Here is an 18,005-nt window from a genome sequence, read left to right as displayed (position 1 = left end):
GAACACAACAAAGAGCTAAAGATGTTGACCTGGGCTCTAAACTCCCCAGATCCCAATCTGATTCAGGACCTGTAGGACCTGCCTAACATTGCATAGGTCCCCTTCATACTGGCAACTCCTACTGATATATCTGCAGAGACTTTTTTTTAAGCCTTTGATTGTTTGCATTTGATGTGAAATTTACTGCACCTGATAAAAATCAAACCAGTGCTCTCTAATTAGTCGTTACTGAAAAAAAACGTGGAGGTAGTGTAACATCATCTCCATCACTGATAAAGCAGAATCACTCGTCTCCAGCATGCAGGCGCATATTGACCTCATCTTATTTTACAGTGTGGGCACTAAAATTCACAATGAAAAGAACATGTTATACGCAGACTGAAGAGGATAATTTTGAGTTATTATTCACTTAATTCTGATATGGTGTATTTTCTTACCTGACATGTTTTGTATGTATTATAATACATCCATGATACAGACCTTGTCGGTATCCTACCTTCCTCGTGGATGTATTAGAAGAATAATCAGAGGCGGTAGCTAGGCGGAGCAGAGTCAGCTGGCCAGTGGGCGTTGTTTTTGTTGTTGGCTTGCTTGTGTTGTAATTGGTCATGACCCTCTGGAGCGCAGAGAGGCGGAGAAACGAGGTCGGAAATCAGACTAAAACCAATGCTCGAAGCTGTGGCTCGGCTGGTCAGTGCTATGAGAAAACTTTATTACCGAAGAAGCCTGGATGCTAAAACAAGCTTTTTTGTCAAACACGAGTGAGGCTGGACGCTGCGGCGCAGGTAAGGCTAAGGCGCTAACTAGCTAGCGGCTAGCGTTAGTATTTGCGTTAGCGACGAGCGTTAGCATTAGCCTTCTCTTTTAACGTTTTTATCATATGGGCAAGAGTGTGTTTGTGTTTTCGTGACTGAGGCGTCTCTGACATGAGTTGTGGACCCCCAACGTGCACGGGTGAAAACACAGCAAGCTCTAGTCTGTTTAAATCCCTCTTTAATCGTTTACAGTCACGTTGTCGACATCTTACATCTCTTTGTAATTTTGTGTTCCATCCTGGTCATTTTAACTCAGTTTTAATAGCGGTCTATCATGTCGTTGTCATCGTTATGTGTCTATTTGCGGTTACATTGCGTATGTACCTGGCTGGTTTATACCTGGATATCAGCGTTAGCAACAGCATTGAGGTGCAGCTACGGTCACGCCCTTTGTCGAAAACTGAAGCTTTTGACAACTTGTAATCACAAAGGCGTTAACAGTATAGTAACAGAGTTTGAAGTCCCCAAATGGCGAAAAATGAGCAAAATGTGTGTATTAAAGTACAAATGGCTGACCTCCTGTTGGTTTGAGGTCATGATATCAGGCGACTTTTTTGTAATGGGCATGCTATATATGTGGCCCGGATTTCATCCAGGCACAACACCGCTAAGCCCAATGGGGGATGTCAATGTCAATTTTATTTCTATAGCTCATTTAAAACCAACAAGGTTGACCAGAGTGGTTTACAAATAACTTTTAAAACAAACAAGATAAAAGCATAGATAAATAAAATAAGTATAATAAAATATGACAGCAGATTTTTAAAAAAGGCTAAAAACAAGATTAAACAAAAAGACACATTAACATAAAATGACCTGATGGGAGTCAAGCTGTACTCGAATTAAAAGCCAAGGTAAAAGGGTGGGTTTTAAGATGTGATTTAAATGATCGTATAGACTGCAGTGCAAATATAGAGTGGTAAACTTTTCCACAGTCCAGGAGCAGCCACTGCAAAAGCCTGATCCCCTCTATGCTTTAATTTACTCCTTGGTTGCTCTAAGAGCATCTGACTAGAGGATCGCGGTGCTCTTTTGGGGTTGTAAAAGTCGAGCAGCTTGGTTAAATAACTAGGTGCTAAACTGTTTAAAACCTTAAAAGTGAGTAAAAGAATCTTAAAATCAATATGGAATCAACATAGGGATCACTTTTGAATGTTGCCTTCACATGGTTCGTTCTCGGGACCTAATAGTCAGAGCAATTCCAATTGGGCCTTTGCACGCTTTCATGCTTGGGCCCTAAGAAGAAAAGTAACATGTAATGATAGAAGTAATCTAATATTAGAGATAACAGTAAAAGTCATCTGTAATATAAAAGCAATGCAGAAGTAATAGCAATCCAAAATAAAAGTCAAAATGTTAAAAATCAAAAATGTCATAGTATAGTAAAGCATGAAAATGTTTTGTTTGAGCTGAAATGTTGAATATTTATCTGAGTTTGTTTCTCTTTGATTTCCTCCAGGTGTCACCACTTCTTCCACGACATCGTCCACAATCGCGGAGACATGGTCCATGATCGGAGAGACATTGTTGAGGATGAGGGAGACATCGTCCACGATCAGAGACATTGTCCATGATCGCAGAGACCTTGTCAAAGATGAGAGAGACGTTGTCCATGATCAGAGACATTGTCCATGCTTCGTAGAGACCTTGCGATAGAATCGGCGGAGACGGGGGTCACCGATTTGACGGCATTGCCCGCGATCAGGGACATTGTCGATGGCCACAGAGACACCGTCTATGATCTCAGAGACATCGTCCACGATCACAAAGACATAGTCCATGATTGCTGAGACATTGTCCATAATCTCAGAGACATTGTCCGCGATCACAGAGACATAGTCCAATATCACAGAGAGACTTTTTAGAATGAAGAAGTTCTTGCAGACCAAGACAGAGGCCTCCAGGTAATTCATAAACAGCTTTACATCAACTGTCTGACACAGAGCACTGTTTAGTAAGGTGTCAAAAACCATCATAAGATGTCATAGTATATAGTAAGGTGTCAAAAAATGTCATAGTATAGTTAGGTGTCAAACAATGTCATAGTATAGTGTGGCATCAAGAAATGTAAAAAAAATGTCATAGTATGGTATGGTGCCAAAGGCTGAAATGTGAATTAATGACTATGTATGTGGCCGTCTGTGGTGGAAGAAATACTGAAGTATAATAAACAACACAAGTTAAAATCCTGCATTCAAAGATTTACTGAACTGACAGTGTTTATTATTGTTGTGCAGTTCACAGTAACATAAATCATTGCTTCAGTGATTAGTTGATAGACACATAATTAATAATCATTTTACTTTTTCCCGAGTATTTGTTGTTGATTCTTCAGGAGGTGGTGATAGTCAGTGGTTAATTTTCTGAAACAGCCCTCCAATGTTTGGAAAATGTTCTGGTTCAGCTATAATGTTGAATATTTATCTGTGTTTTCATGGTTAAACTGTTGATGAGGAATAGGTAGTAGTTTATTTGTCATTTTCCTTTGTATGTTTCTCTTTGATTTCCTCCAGGTGTCACCACTTCTTCCACGACATCGTCCACAATCGCAGAGACATGGTCCATGATCGGAGAGACATTGTTGAGGATGAGGGAGACATCGTCCACGATCAGAGACATTGTCCATGATCGCAGAGACCTTGTCAAAGATGAGAGAGACGTTGTCCATGATCAGAGACATTGTCCATGCTTCGTAGAGACCTTGCGATAGAATCGGCGGAGACGGGGGTCACCGATTTGACGGCATTGCCCGCGATCAGGGACATTGTCGATGGCCACAGAGACACCGTCTATGATCTCAGAGACATCGTCCACGATCACGAAGACATAGTCCATGATTGCTGAGACATTGTCCATAATCTCAGAGACATTGTCCGCGATCACAGAGACATAGTCCAATATCACAGAGAGACTTTTTAGAATGAAGAAGTTCTTGCAGACCAAGACAGAGGCCTCCAGGTAATTCACAAACAGCTTTACATCAACTGTCTGACACAGAGCACTGTTTAGTAAGGTGTCAAAAACCATCATAAGATGTCATAGTATATAGTAAGGTGTCAAAAAATGTCATAGTATAGTTAGGTGTCAAACAATGTCATAGTATAGTGTGGCATCAAGAGATGTAAAAAAAATGTCATAGTATGGTATGGTGCCAAAGGCTGAAATGTGAATTAATGACTATGTATGTGGCCGTCTGTGGTGGAAGAAATACTGAAGTATAATAAACAACACAAGTTAAAATCCTGCATTCAAAGATTTACTGAACTGACAGTGTTTATTATTGTTGTGCAGTTCACAGTAACATAAATCATTGCTTCAGTGATTAGTTGATAGACACATAATTAATAATCATTTTACTTTTTCCCGAGTATTTGTTGTTGATTCTTCAGGAGGTGGTGATAGTCAGTGGTTAATTTTCTGAAACAGCCCTCCAATGTTTGGAAAATGTTCTGGTTCAGCTATAATGTTGAATATTTATCTGTGTTTTCATGGTTAAACTGTTGATGAGGAATAGGTAGTAGTTTATTTATCATTTTCCTTTGTATGTTTCTCTTTGATTTCCTCCAGGTGTCACCACTTCTTCCACGACATCGTCCACAATCGCAGAGACATGGTCCATGATCGGAGAGACATTGTTGAGGATGAGGGAGACATCGTCCACGATCAGAGACATTGTCCATGATCGCAGAGACCTTGTCAAAGATGAGAGAGACGTTGTCCATGATCAGAGACATTGTCCATGCTTCGTAGAGACCTTGCGATAGAATCGGCGGAGACGGGGGTCACCGATTTGACGGCATTGCCCGCGATCAGGGACATTGTCGATGGCCACAGAGACACCGTCTATGATCTCAGAGACATCGTCCACGATCACAAAGACATAGTCCACGATTGCTGAGACATTGTCCATAATCTCAGAGACATTGTCCGCGATCACAGAGGCATAGTCCAATATCATAGAGAGACTTTTTAGAATGAAGAAGTTCTTGCAGACCAAGACAGAGGCCTCCAGGTAATTCATAAACAGCTTTACATCAACTGTCTGACACAGAGCACTGTTTAGTAAGGTGTCAAAAACCATCATAAGATGTCATAGTATATAGTAAGGTGTGAAAAAATGACATAGGATAGTAAGGTGTCAAAAAATGTCATAGTATAGTGTGGCATCAAGAAATGTAAAAAAATGTCATAGTATGGTATGGTGCCAAAGGCTGAAATGTGAATTAATGATTATGTATGTGGCCGTCTGTGGTGGAAGAAATACTGAAGTATAATAAACAACACAAGTTAAAATCCTGCATTCAAAGATTTACTGAACTGACAGTGTTTATTATTGTTGTGCAGTTCACAGTAACCTAAATCATTGCTTCAGTGATTAGTTGATAGACACATAATTAATAATCATTTTACTTTTTCCCGAGTATTTGTTGTTGATTCTTCAGGAGGTGGTGATAATCAGTGGTTAATTTTCTGAAACAGCCCTCCAGTGTTTGGAAAATGTTCTGGTTCAGCTATAATGTTGAATATTTATCTGTGTTTTCATGGTTAAACTGATGAGGAGGAATAGGAGGTAGTTTATTTATCATTTTCCTTTGTATGTTTCTCTTTGATTTCCTCCAGGTGTCACCACTTTATCGTCCATGATCGCAGAGACGTCGTAAATTTCTAATAAGAAAAGCAATATGAAATGGGAAAAGTATGAAAAAAGTAAGTAAAATATAGTAATCCAAAATAGAAAAAATGTCACATTTTAGTAAGGCATCAAAAAATGACATAATATGCTATGTGGTCAAAAATGTCAAAAAATACCAGAGGTATATTAAACCCATCAAAAAATAGTATACTATAGTATAGTATACTAAATAGTAAACTAAGGTGTCAAAAACCACTAAAAAATGTCATAGTATGTTAAGGTGTCACAAAATGTCATAGTATAGTAAGGCAAAAAAAAAAAATCGTTTAAAAAAAGTATACTAAAGCATAAAAACTGTGAGTGAAAAAATGTCAAAATTCCAGGTCCAAATTTTTCAGCTCAAAGTCACTCAGGGGCATGTTGTATGTCATTTGAAGTGGATTTGGACAGGTTTTGAGTGAATTCTTTGACAAAGTTGACACCACAATTTTTGATGTCTGCGACAGGTCGTCGTTTGGAGTGAAAAAAGGTCAAAATTTCAGGTCTAGATTTTTCACCTAAAAACTACTCAGGGTATGTAAACTTAGTCAGGGCATGTTTTATGTCATTTGAAGTGGATTTGGACAGGTTTTGAGTGAATTCTTTGACAAAGTTGACACCACAATTTTTGATGTCTGCGACAGGCAGCGGGTCATCGTTTGGAGTGAAAAAAGGTCAAAATTTCAGGTCTAGATTTTTCAGCTAAAAACTACTCAGGGTATGTAAAACTTAGTCAGGGGCATGTTTTATGTCATTTGAAGTGGATTTGGACAGGTTTTGAGTGAATTCTTTGACAAAGTTGACACCACAATTTTTGATGTCTGCGACAGGCGGCGGGTCATGGTTTGGAGTGAAAAAAGGTCAAAATTTCAGGTCTAGATTTTTCACCTAAAAACTACTGAGGGGCATGTTTTATGTCATTTGAAGTGGATTTGGACAGGTTTTGAGTGAATTCTTTGACAAAGTTGACACCACAATTTTTGATGTCTGCGACAGGCGGCGGGTCATGGTTTGGAGTGAAAAAAGGTCAAAATTTCAGGTCTAGATTTTTCACCTAAAAACTACTCAGGGGTATGTAAAACTTAGTCAGGGGCATGTTTTATGTCATTTGAAGTGGATTTGGACAGGTTTTGAGTGAATTCTTTGACAAAGTTGACACCACAATTTTTGATGTCTGCGACAGGCGGCGGGTCATGGTTTGGAGTGAAAAAAGGTCAAAATTTCAGGTCTAGATTTTTCACCTAAAAACTACTGAGGGGCATGTTTTATGTCATTTGAAGTGGATTTGGACAGGTTTTGAGTGAATTCTTTGACAAAGTTGACACCACAATTTTTGATGTCTGCGACAGGCAGCGGGTCATCGTTTGGAGTGAAAAAAGGTCAAAATTTCAGGTCTAGATTTTTCACCTAAAAACTACTCAGGGGTATGTAAAACTTAGTCAGGGGCATGTTTTATGTCATTTGAAGTGGATTTGGACAGGTTTTGAGTGAATTCTTTGACAAAGTTGACACCACAATTTTTGATGTCTGCGACAGGCGGCGGGTCATGGTTTGGAGTGAAAAAAGGTCAAAATTTCAGGTCTAGATTTTTCACCTAAAAACTACTCAGGGGCATGTTTTATGTCATTTGAAGTGGATTTGGACAGGTTTTGAGTGAATTCTTTGACAAAGTTGACACCACAATTTTTGATGTCTGCGACAGGCGGCGGGTCATCGGTTTGGAGTGAAAAAAGGTCAAAATTTCAGGTCTAGATTTTTCACCTAAAAACTACTCAGGGCTATGTAAAACTTAGTCAGGGGCATGTTTTATGTCATTTGAAGTGGATTTGGACAGGTTTTGAGTGAATTCTTTGACAAAGTTGACACCACAATTTTTGATGTCTGCGACAGGCGGCGGGTCATGGTTTGGAGTGAAAAAAGGTCAAAATTTCAGGTCTAGATTTTTCACCTAAAAACTACTCAGGGGCATGTTTTATGTCATTTGAAGTGGATTTGGACAGGTTTTGAGTGAATTCTTTGACAAAGTTGACACCACAATTTTTGATGTCTGCGACAGGCGGCGGGTCATGGTTTGGAGTGAAAAAAGGTCAAAATTTCAGGTCTAGATTTTTCACCTAAAAACTACTCAGGGGCATGTTTTATGTCATTTGAAGTGGATTTGGACAGGTTTTGAGTGAATTCTTTGACAAAGTTGACACCACAATTTTTGATGTCTGCGACAGGCGGCGGGTCATCGGTTTGGAGTGAAAAAAGGTCAAAATTTCAGGTCTAGATTTTTCACCTAAAAACTACTCAGGGGGCATGTTTTATGTCATTTGAAGTGGATTTGGACAGGTTTTGAGTGAATTCTTTGACAAAGTTGACACCACAATTTTTGATGTCTGCGACAGGTGGCGGGTCATGGTTTGGAGTGAAAAAAGGTCAAAATTTCAGGTCTAGATTTTTCACCTAAAAACTACTCAGGGCTATGTAAAACTTAGTCAGGGGCATGTTTTATGTCATTTGAAGTGGATTTGGACAGGTTTTGAGTGAATTCTTTGACAAAGTTGACACCACAATTTTTGATGTCTGCGACAGGCGGCGGGTCATCGGTTTGGAGTGAAAAAAGGTCAAAATTTCAGGTCTAGATTTTTCACCTAAAAACTACTCAGGCTATGTAAAACTTAGTCAGGGGCATGTTTTATGTCATTTGAAGTGGATTTGGACAGGTTTTGAGTGAATTCTTTGACAAAGTTGACACCACAATTTTTGATGTCTGCGACAGGCGGCGGTCATGGTTTGGAGTGAAAAAAGGTCAAAATTCAGGTCTAGATTTTTCAGCCTAAAACTACTCAGGGTAGTAAAACTTAGTCAGGGCATGTTTTATGTCATTTGAAGTGGATTTGGACAGGTTTTGAGTGAATTCTTTGACAAAGTTGACACCACAATTTTGATGTCTGCGACAGGCGGCGGGTCATGGTTTGGAGTGAAAAAAGGTCAAAATTTCAGGTCTAGATTTTTCACCTAAAAACTACTCAGGGGGCATGTTTTATGTCATTTGAAGTGGATTTGGACAGGTTTTGAGTGAATTCTTTGACAAAGTTGACACCACAATTTTTGATGTCTGCGACAGGCGCGGGTCATGGTTTGGAGTGAAAAAAGGTCAAAATTTCAGGTCTAGATTTTTCACCTAAAAACTACTCAGGGGCATGTTTTATGTCATTTGAAGTGGATTTGGACAGGTTTTGAGTGAATTCTTTGACAAAGTGACACCACAATTTTGATGTCTGCGACAAGGCGGCGGGTCATGGTTTGGAGTGAAAAAAGGTCAAAATTTCAGGTCTAGATTTTCACCTAAAAAACTACTCAGGGGCATGTTTTTTATGTCATTTGAAGTGGATTGGACAGGTTTTGAGTGAATTCTTTGACAAAGTTGACACCACAATTTTGATGTCTGCGACAGGCGGCGGGTCATGGTTTGGAGTGAAAAAAGGTCAAAATTTCAGGTCTAGATTTTTCACCTAAAAACTACTCAGGGTAGTAAACTTAGTCAGGGGCATGTTTTATGTCATTTGAAGTGGATTTGGACAGGTTTTGAGTGAATTCTTTGGACAAAGTTGACAACCACAATTTTTGATGTCTGCGACAGGTCATGGTTTGGAGTGAAAAAAGGTCAAAATTTCAGGTCTAGATTTTCACCTAAAAAACTACGTAAAACTTAGTCAGGGCATGTTTTATGTCATTTGAAGTGGATTTGGACAGGTTTTGAGTGAATTCTTTGACAAAGTTGACACCACAATTTTTGATGTCTGCGACAGGCGGCGGGTCATGGTTTGGAGTGAAAAAAAGGTCAAAATTTCAGGTCTAGATTTTCACCTAAAAACTACTCAGGGGCATGTTTTATGTCATTTGAAGTGGATTTGGACAGGTTTTGAGTGAATTCTTTGACAAAGTTGAACACCGACAATTTTTGATGTCTGCGACAGGCGCGGGTCATGGTTTGGAGTGGAAAAAAGGTCAAAATTTCAGGTCTAGATTTTTCACCTAAAAACTACTCCAGGGGGCATGTTTTATGTCATTTGAAGTGGATTTGGACAGGTTTTGAGTGAATTCTTTGACAAAGTTGACACCACAATTTTTGATGTCTGCGACAGGCGCGGGTCATGGTTTGGAGTGAAAAAAGGTCAAAATTTCAGGTCTAGATTTTCACCTAAAAACTACTCAGGTATGTAAAACTTACGTCAGGGGCATGTTTTATGTCATTTGAAGTGGATTTGGACAGGTTTTGAGTGAATTCTTTGACAAAGTTGACACCACAATTTTTGATGTCTGCGACAGGCGCGGGTCATGGTTGGAGTGAAAAAAGGTCAAAATTTCAGGTCTAGATTTTTCACCTAAAAACTACTCAGAGGGTATGTAAAACTAGTCAGGGGCATGTTTTATGTCATTTGAAGTGGATTTGGACAGGTTTTTGAGTGAATTCTTTGACAAAGTTGACACCACAATTTTTGATGTCTGCGACAGGCGGCGGGTCATGGTTTGAGTGAAAAAAGGTCAAAATTTCAGGTCTAGATTTTTCACCTAAAAACTACTCAGGGGCTATGTAAACTTTCGATTTTTATGTCATTTGAAGTGGATTTGGACAGGTTTTTGAGTGAATTCTTTGACAAAGTTGACACCACAATTTTTGATGTCTGCGACAGGCGGGTCATGGTTTGGAGTGAAAAAAGGTCAAAATTTCAGGTCTAGATTTTTCACCTAAAAACTACTCAGGGGCATGTTTTATGTCATTTGAAGTGGATTTGGACAGGTTTTGAGTGAATTCTTTGACAAAGTTGACACCACAATTTTTGATGTCTGCGACAGGCGGGTCATGGTTTGGAGTGAAAAAAGGTCAAAATTTCAGGTCTAGATTTTTCACCTAAAAACTACTCAGGGCATGTTTTATGTCATTTGAAGTGGATTTGGACAGGTTTTGAGTGAATTCTTTGACAAAGTTGACACCACAATTTTTGATGTCTGCGACAGGCGGCGGGTCATGTTTGGAGTGAAAAAAGGTCAAAATTTCAGGTCTAGATTTTTCACCTAAAAACTACTCAGGGGCATGTTTTATGTCATTTGAAGTGGATTTGGACAGGTTTTGAGTGAATTCTTTGACAAAGTTGACACCACAATTTTTGATGTCTGCGACAGGCGGCGGGTCATGGTTTGGAGTGAAAAAAGGTCAAAATTTCAGGTCTAGATTTTTCACCTAAAAACTACTCAGGGGCATGTTTTATGTCATTTGAAGTGGATTTGGACAGGTTTTGAGTGAATTCTTTGACAAAGTTGACACCACAATTTTTGATGTCTGCGACAGGCGGCGGGTCATGGTTTGGAGTGAAAAAAGGTCAAAATTTCAGGTCTAGATTTTTCACCTAAAAACTACTCACTCAGGGGCATGTTTTATGTCATTTGAAGTGGATTTGGACAGGTTTTGAGTGAATTCTTTGACAAAGTTGACACCACAATTTTTGATGTCTGCGACAGGCGGCGGGTCATGGTTTGGAGTGAAAAAAGGTCAAAATTTCAGGTCTAGATTTTTCACCTAAAAACTACTCAGGGGCATGTTTTATGTCATTTGAAGTGGATTTGGACAGGTTTTGAGTGAATTCTTTGACAAAGTTGACACCACAATTTTTGATGTCTGCGACAGGCGGCGGGTCATGGTTTGGAGTGAAAAAAGGTCAAAATTTCAGGTCTAGATTTTTCACCTAAAAACTACTCAGGGGCATGTTTTATGTCATTTGAAGTGGATTTGGACAGGTTTTGAGTGAATTCTTTGACAAAGTTGACACCACAATTTTTGATGTCTGCGACAGGCGGCGGGTCATGGTTTGGAGTGAAAAAAGGTCAAAATTTCAGGTCTAGATTTTTCACCTAAAAACTACTCAGGGCATGTTTTATGTCATTTGAAGTGGATTTGGACAGGTTTTGAGTGAATTCTTTGACAAAGTTGACACCACAATTTTTGATGTCTGCGACAGGCGGCGGGTCATGGTTTGGAGTGAAAAAAGGTCAAAATTTCAGGTCTAGATTTTTCACCTAAAAACTACTCAGGGGCATGTTTTATGTCATTTGAAGTGGATTTGGACAGGTTTTGAGTGAATTCTTTGACAAAGTTGACACCACAATTTTTGATGTCTGCGACAGGCGGCGGGTCATGGTTTGGAGTGAAAAAAGGTCAAAATTTCAGGTCTAGATTTTTCACCTAAAAACTACTCAGGGGCATGTTTAGGGGCATGTTTTATGTCATTTGAAGTGGATTTGGACAGGTTTTGAGTGAATTCTTTGACAAAGTTGACACCACAATTTTTTGTCTGCGACAGGCGGGTCATGGTTTGGAGTGAAAAAAGGTCAAAATTTCAGGTCTAGATTTTTCACCTAAAAACTACTCAGGGGCATGTTTTATGTCATTTGAAGTGGATTTGGACAGGTTTTGAGTGAATTCTTTGACAAAGTTGACACCACAATTTTTGATGTCTGCGACAGGCGGCGGGTCATCGTTTGGAGTGAAAAAAGGTCAAAATTTCAGGTCTAGATTTTTCACCTAAAAACTACTCAGGGGGGTTTTTATGTCATTTGAAGTGGATTTGGACAGGTTTTGAGTGAATTCTTTGACAAAGTTGACACCACAATTTTTGATGTCTGCGACAGGCGGCGGGTCATGGTTTGGAGTGAAAAAAGGTCAAAATTTCAGGTCTAGATTTTTCACCTAAAAACTACTCAACTTAGTCAGGGCATGTTTTATGTCATTTGAAGTGGATTTGGACAGGTTTTGAGTGAATTCTTTGACAAAGTTGACACCACAATTTTTGATGTCTGCGACAGGTCATGGTTTGGAGTGAAAAAAGGTCAAAATTTCAGGTCTAGATTTTTCACCTAAAAACTACTCAGGGGCATGTTTTATGTCATTTGAAGTGGATTTGGACAGGTTTTGAGTGAATTCTTTGACAAAGTTGACACCACAATTTTTGATGTCTGCGACAGCGGCGGGTCATGGTTTGGAGTGAAAAAAGGTCAAAATTTCAGGTCTAGATTTTTCACCTAAAAACTACTCAGGGGCATGTTTTATGTCATTTGAAGTGGATTTGGACAGGTTTTGAGTGAATTCTTTGACAAAGTTGACACCACAATTTTTGATGTCTGCGACAGGCGGCGGGTCATGGTTTGGAGTGAAAAAAGGTCAAAATTTCAGGTCTAGATTTTTCACCTAAAAACTACTCAGGGGCATGTTTTATGTCATTTGAAGTGGATTTGGACAGGTTTGAGTGAATTCTTTGACAAAGTTGACACCACAATTTTGATGTCTGCGACATTGGAGTGAAAAAAGGTCAAAATTTCAGGTCTAGATTTTCACCTAAAACTACTCAGGGGCATGTTTTATGTCATTTGAAGTGGATTTGGACAGGTTTTGAGTGAATTCTTTGACAAAGTTGACACCACAATTTTTGATGTCTGCGACAGGCGGCGGGTCATGGTTTGGAGTGAAAAAGGTCAAAATTTCAGGTCTAGATTTTTCACCTAAAAACTACTCAGGGGTATGTAAAACTTAGTCAGGGGCATGTTTTATGTCATTTGAAGTGGATTTGGACAGGTTTTGAGTGAATTCTTTGACAAAGTTGACACCACAATTTTTGATGTCTGCGACAGGCGGCGGGTCATGGTTTGGAGTGAAAAAAGGTCAAAATTTCAGGTCTAGATTTTTCACCTAAAAACTACTCAGGGTATGCTTAGTGCATTTTATGTCATTTGAAGTGGATTTGGACAGGTTTTGAGTGAATTCTTTGACAAAGTTGACACCACAATTTTTGATGTCTGCGACAGGCGGCGGGTCATGGTTTGGAGTGAAAAAAGGTCAAAATTTCAGGTCTAGATTTTTCACCTAAAAACTACTCAGGGGCATGTTTTATGTCATTTGAAGTGGATTTGGACAGGTTTTGAGTGAATTCTTTGACAAAGTTGACACCACAATTTTTGATGTCTGCGACAGGCGGCGGGTCATGGTTTGGAGTGAAAAAAGGTCAAAATTTCAGGTCTAGATTTTTCACCTAAAAACTACTCAGGGGCATGTTTTATGTCATTTGAAGTGGATTTGGACAGGTTTTGAGTGAATTCTTTGACAAAGTTGACACCACAATTTTTGATGTCTGCGACAGGCGGCGGGTCATGGTTTGGAGTGAAAAAAGGTCAAAATTTCAGGTCTAGATTTTTCACCTAAAAACTCAGGGCATGTTTTATGTCATTTGAAGTGGATTTGGACAGGTTTTGAGTGAATTCTTTGACAAAGTTGACACCACAATTTTTGATGTCTGCGACAGGCGGCGGGTCATGGTTTGGAGTGAAAAAAGGTCAAAATTTCAGGTCTAGATTTTTCACCTAAAAACTACTCAGGGGCATGTTTTATGTCATTTGAAGTGGATTTGGACAGGTTTTGAGTGAATTCTTTGACAAAGTTGACACCACAATTTTTGATGTCTGCGACAGGCGGCGGGTCATGGTTTGGAGTGAAAAAAGGTCAAAATTTCAGGTCTAGATTTTTCACTAAAAACTACTCAGGGTCAGGGGCATGTTTTATGTCATTTGAAGTGGATTTGGACAGGTTTTGAGTGAATTCTTTGACAAAGTTGACACCACAATTTTTGATGTCTGCGACAGGCGGCGGTCATGGTTTGGAGTGAAAAAGGTCAAAATTTCAGGTCTAGATTTTTCACTAAAACTACTCAGGGCTTAGTCAGGGGCATGTTTTATGTCATTTGAAGTGGATTTGGACAGGTTTTGAGTGAATTCTTTGACAAAGTTGACACCACAATTTTTGATGTCTGCGACAGGCGGGGGTCATGGTTTGGAGTGAAAAAAGGTCAAAATTTCAGGTCTAGATTTTTCACCTAAAAACTACTCAGGGGCATGTTTTATGTCATTTGAAGTGGATTTGGACAGGTTTTGAGTGAATTCTTTGACAAAGTTGACACCACAATTTTTGATGTCTGCGACAGGCGGCGGGTCATGGTTTGGAGTGAAAAAAGGTCAAAATTTCAGGTCTAGATTTTTCACCTAAAAACTACTCAGGGGCATGTTTTATGTCATTTGAAGTGGATTTGGACAGGTTTTGAGTGAATTCTTTGACAAAGTTGACACCACAATTTTGATGTCTGCGACAGGCGGCGGTCATGGTTTGGAGTGAAAAAAGGTCAAATTTCAGGTCTAGATTTTTCACCTAAAAACTACTCAGGGCATGTTTTATGTCATTTGAAGTGGATTTGGACAGGTTTTGAGTGAATTCTTTGACAAAGTTGACACCACAATTTTTGATGTCTGCGACAGGCGGCGGGTCATGGTTTGGAGTGAAAAAAGGTCAAAATTTCAGGTCTAGATTTTCACTAAAAACTACTCAGGGGCATGTTTTATGTCATTTGAAGTGGATTTGGACAGGTTTTGAGTGAATTCTTTGACAAAGTTGACACCACAATTTTTGATGTCTGCGACAGGCGGCGGGTCATGGTTTGGAGTGAAAAAGGTCAAAATTTCAGGTCTAGATTTTTCACCTAAAAACTACAGGGCAGGGCATGTTTTATGTCATTTGAAGTGGATTTGGACAGGTTTTGAGTGAATTCTTTGACAAAGTTGACACCACAATTTTTGATGTCTGCGACAGGCGGCGGGTCATTTTGGAGTGAAAAAAGGTCAAAATTTCAGGTCTAGATTTTTCACCTAAAAACTACTCAGGGGCTCAGGGGCATGTTTTATGTCATTTGAAGTGGATTTGGACAGGTTTTGAGTGAATTCTTTGACAAAGTTGACACCACAATTTTTGATGTCTGCGACAGGCGGCGGGTCATGGTTTGGAGTGAAAAAAGGTCAAAATTTCAGGTCTAGATTTTTCACCTAAAAACTACTCAGGGGCTCAGGGGCATGTTTTATGTCATTTGAAGTGGATTTGGACAGGTTTTGAGTGAATTCTTTGACAAAGTTGACACCACAATTTTTGATGTCTGCGACAGGCGGCGGGTCATGGTTTGGAGTGAAAAAAGGTCAAAATTTCAGGTCTAGATTTTTCACCTAAAAACTACTCAGGGGCTTAGTCAGGGGCATGTTTTATGTCATTTGAAGTGGATTTGGACAGGTTTTGAGTGAATTCTTTGACAAAGTTGACACCACAATTTTTGATGTCTGCGACAGGCGGCGGGTCATGGTTTGGAGTGAAAAAAGGTCAAAATTTCAGGTCTAGATTTTTCACCTAAAAACTACTCAGGGGCATGTTTTATGTCATTTGAAGTGGATTTGGACAGGTTTTGAGTGAATTCTTTGACAAAGTTGACACCACAATTTTTGATGTCTGCGACAGGCGGCGGGTCATGGTTTGGAGTGAAAAAAGGTCAAAATTTCAGGTCTAGATTTTTCACCTAAAAACTACTCAGGGGCATGTTTTATGTCATTTGAAGTGGATTTGGACAGGTTTTGAGTGAATTCTTTGACAAAGTTGACACCACAATTTTGATGTCTGCGACAGGCGCGGGTCATGGTTTGGAGTGAAAAAAGGTCAAAATTTCAGGTCTAGATTTTTCACCTAAAAACTACTCAGGGGCATGTTTTATGTCATTTGAAGTGGATTTGGACAGGTTTTGAGTGAATTCTTTGACAAAGTTGACACCACAATTTTTGATGTCTGCGACAGGCGGCGGGTCATGGTTTGGAGTGAAAAAAGGTCAAAATTTCAGGTCTAGATTTTTCACCTAAAAACTACTCAGGGGCATGTTTTATGTCATTTGAAGTGGATTTGGACAGGTTTTGAGTGAATTCTTTGACAAAGTTGACACCACAATTTTTGATGTCTGCGACAGGCGGCGGGTCATGGTTTGGAGTGAAAAAAGGTCAAAATTTCAGGTCTAGATTTTTCACCTAAAAACTACTCAGGGCATGTTTTATGTCATTTGAAGTGGATTTGGACAGGTTTGAGTGAATTCTTTGACAAAGTTGACACCACAATTTTTGATGTCTGCGACAGGCGGCGGGTCATGGTTTGGAGTGAAAAAAGGTCAAAATTTCAGGTCTAGATTTTTCACCTAAAAACTACTCAGGGGTATGTAAAACTTAGTCAGGGGCATGTTTTATGTCATTTGAAGTGGATTTGGACAGGTTTTGAGTGAATTCTTTGACAAAGTTGACACCACAATTTTTGATGTCTGCGACAGGCGGCGGGTCATGGTTTGGAGTGAAAAAAGGTCAAAATTTCAGGTCTAGATTTTTCACCTAAAACTACTCAGGGCTCTTAGGGGGCATGTTTTATGTCATTTGAAGTGGATTTGGACAGGTTTTGAGTGAATTCTTTGACAAAGTTGACACCACATTTTTGATGTCTGCGACAGGCGGCGGGTCATGGTTTGGAGTGAAAAAAGGTCAAAATTTCAGGTCTAGATTTTTCACCTAAAAACTACTCAGGGGGCATGTTTTATGTCATTTGAAGTGGATTTGGACAGGTTTTGAGTGAATTCTTTGACAAAGTTGACACCACAATTTTTGATGTCTGCGACAGGCGGCGGGTCATGGTTTGGAGTGAAAAAAGGTCAAAATTTCAGGTCTAGATTTTTCACCTAAAAACTACTCAGGGGCATGTTTTATGTCATTTGAAGTGGATTTGGACAGGTTTTGAGTGAATTCTTTGACAAAGTTGACACCACAATTTTTGATGTCTGCGACAGGCGGCGGGTCATGGTTTGGAGTGAAAAAAGGTCAAAATTTCAGGTCTAGATTTTCACCTAAAAACTACTCAGGGGTAAAACTATCAGGGGCATGTTTTATGTCATTTGAAGTGGATTTGGACAGGTTTTGAGTGAATTTTTGACAAAGTTGACACCACAATTTTTGATGTCTGCGACAGGCGGCGGGTCATGGTTTGGAGTGAAAAAGGTCAAAATTTCAGGTCTAGATTTTTCACCTAAAAACTACTCAGGGGGCATGTTTTATGTCATTTGAAGTGGATTTGGACAGGTTTTGAGTGAATTCTTTGACAAAGTTGACACCACAATTTTTGATGTCTGCGACAGGCGGCGGGTCATGTTTGGAGTGAAAAAAGTCAAAATTTCAGGTCTAGATTTTTCACTAAAACTCAATGTAAAACTTAGCAGGGCATGTTTTATGTCATTTGAAGTGGATTTGGACAGGTTTTGAGTGAATTCTTTGACAAAGTTGACACCACAATTTTTGATGTCTGCGACAGGCGGCGGGTCATGGTTTGGAGTGAAAAAAGGTCAAAATTTCAGGTCTAGATTTTTCACCTAAAAACTACTCAGGGGCATGTTTTATGTCATTTGAAGTGGATTTGGACAGGTTTTGAGTGAATTCTTTGACAAAGTTGACACCACAATTTTTGATGTCTGCGACAGGCGGCGGGTCATGGTTTGGAGTGAAAAAAGGTCAAAATTTCAGTCTAGATTTTTCACTAAAAATACTCAGGGGCATGTTTTATGTCATTTGAAGTGGATTGGACAGGTTTTGAGTCA

The 18,005-nt window shown here is 39.4% G+C and overlaps 1 long non-coding RNA gene across 1 annotated transcript; it reads left to right on the top strand.

Annotated features, from left to right (window-relative positions):
* Positions 1–1,321: 1,321 nt before the first annotated feature.
* Positions 1,322–5,459, top strand: LOC127142677 (uncharacterized). Its single transcript, XR_007813639.1, has 3 exons — positions 1,322–2,719; positions 3,329–3,773; positions 4,383–5,459. It is a non-coding gene; the product is annotated as an uncharacterized LOC127142677 (long non-coding RNA).
* The last annotated feature ends 12,546 nt before the right edge of the window (positions 5,460–18,005 follow it).

This window comes from Lates calcarifer, linkage group LG7_1 (assembly GCF_001640805.2).
Source record: "Lates calcarifer isolate ASB-BC8 linkage group LG7_1, TLL_Latcal_v3, whole genome shotgun sequence".
In the NCBI taxonomy this organism is placed as follows: Eukaryota; Metazoa; Chordata; class Actinopteri; family Centropomidae; genus Lates; species Lates calcarifer.
This window is presented reverse-complemented; position numbering and strand designations above follow the sequence as displayed.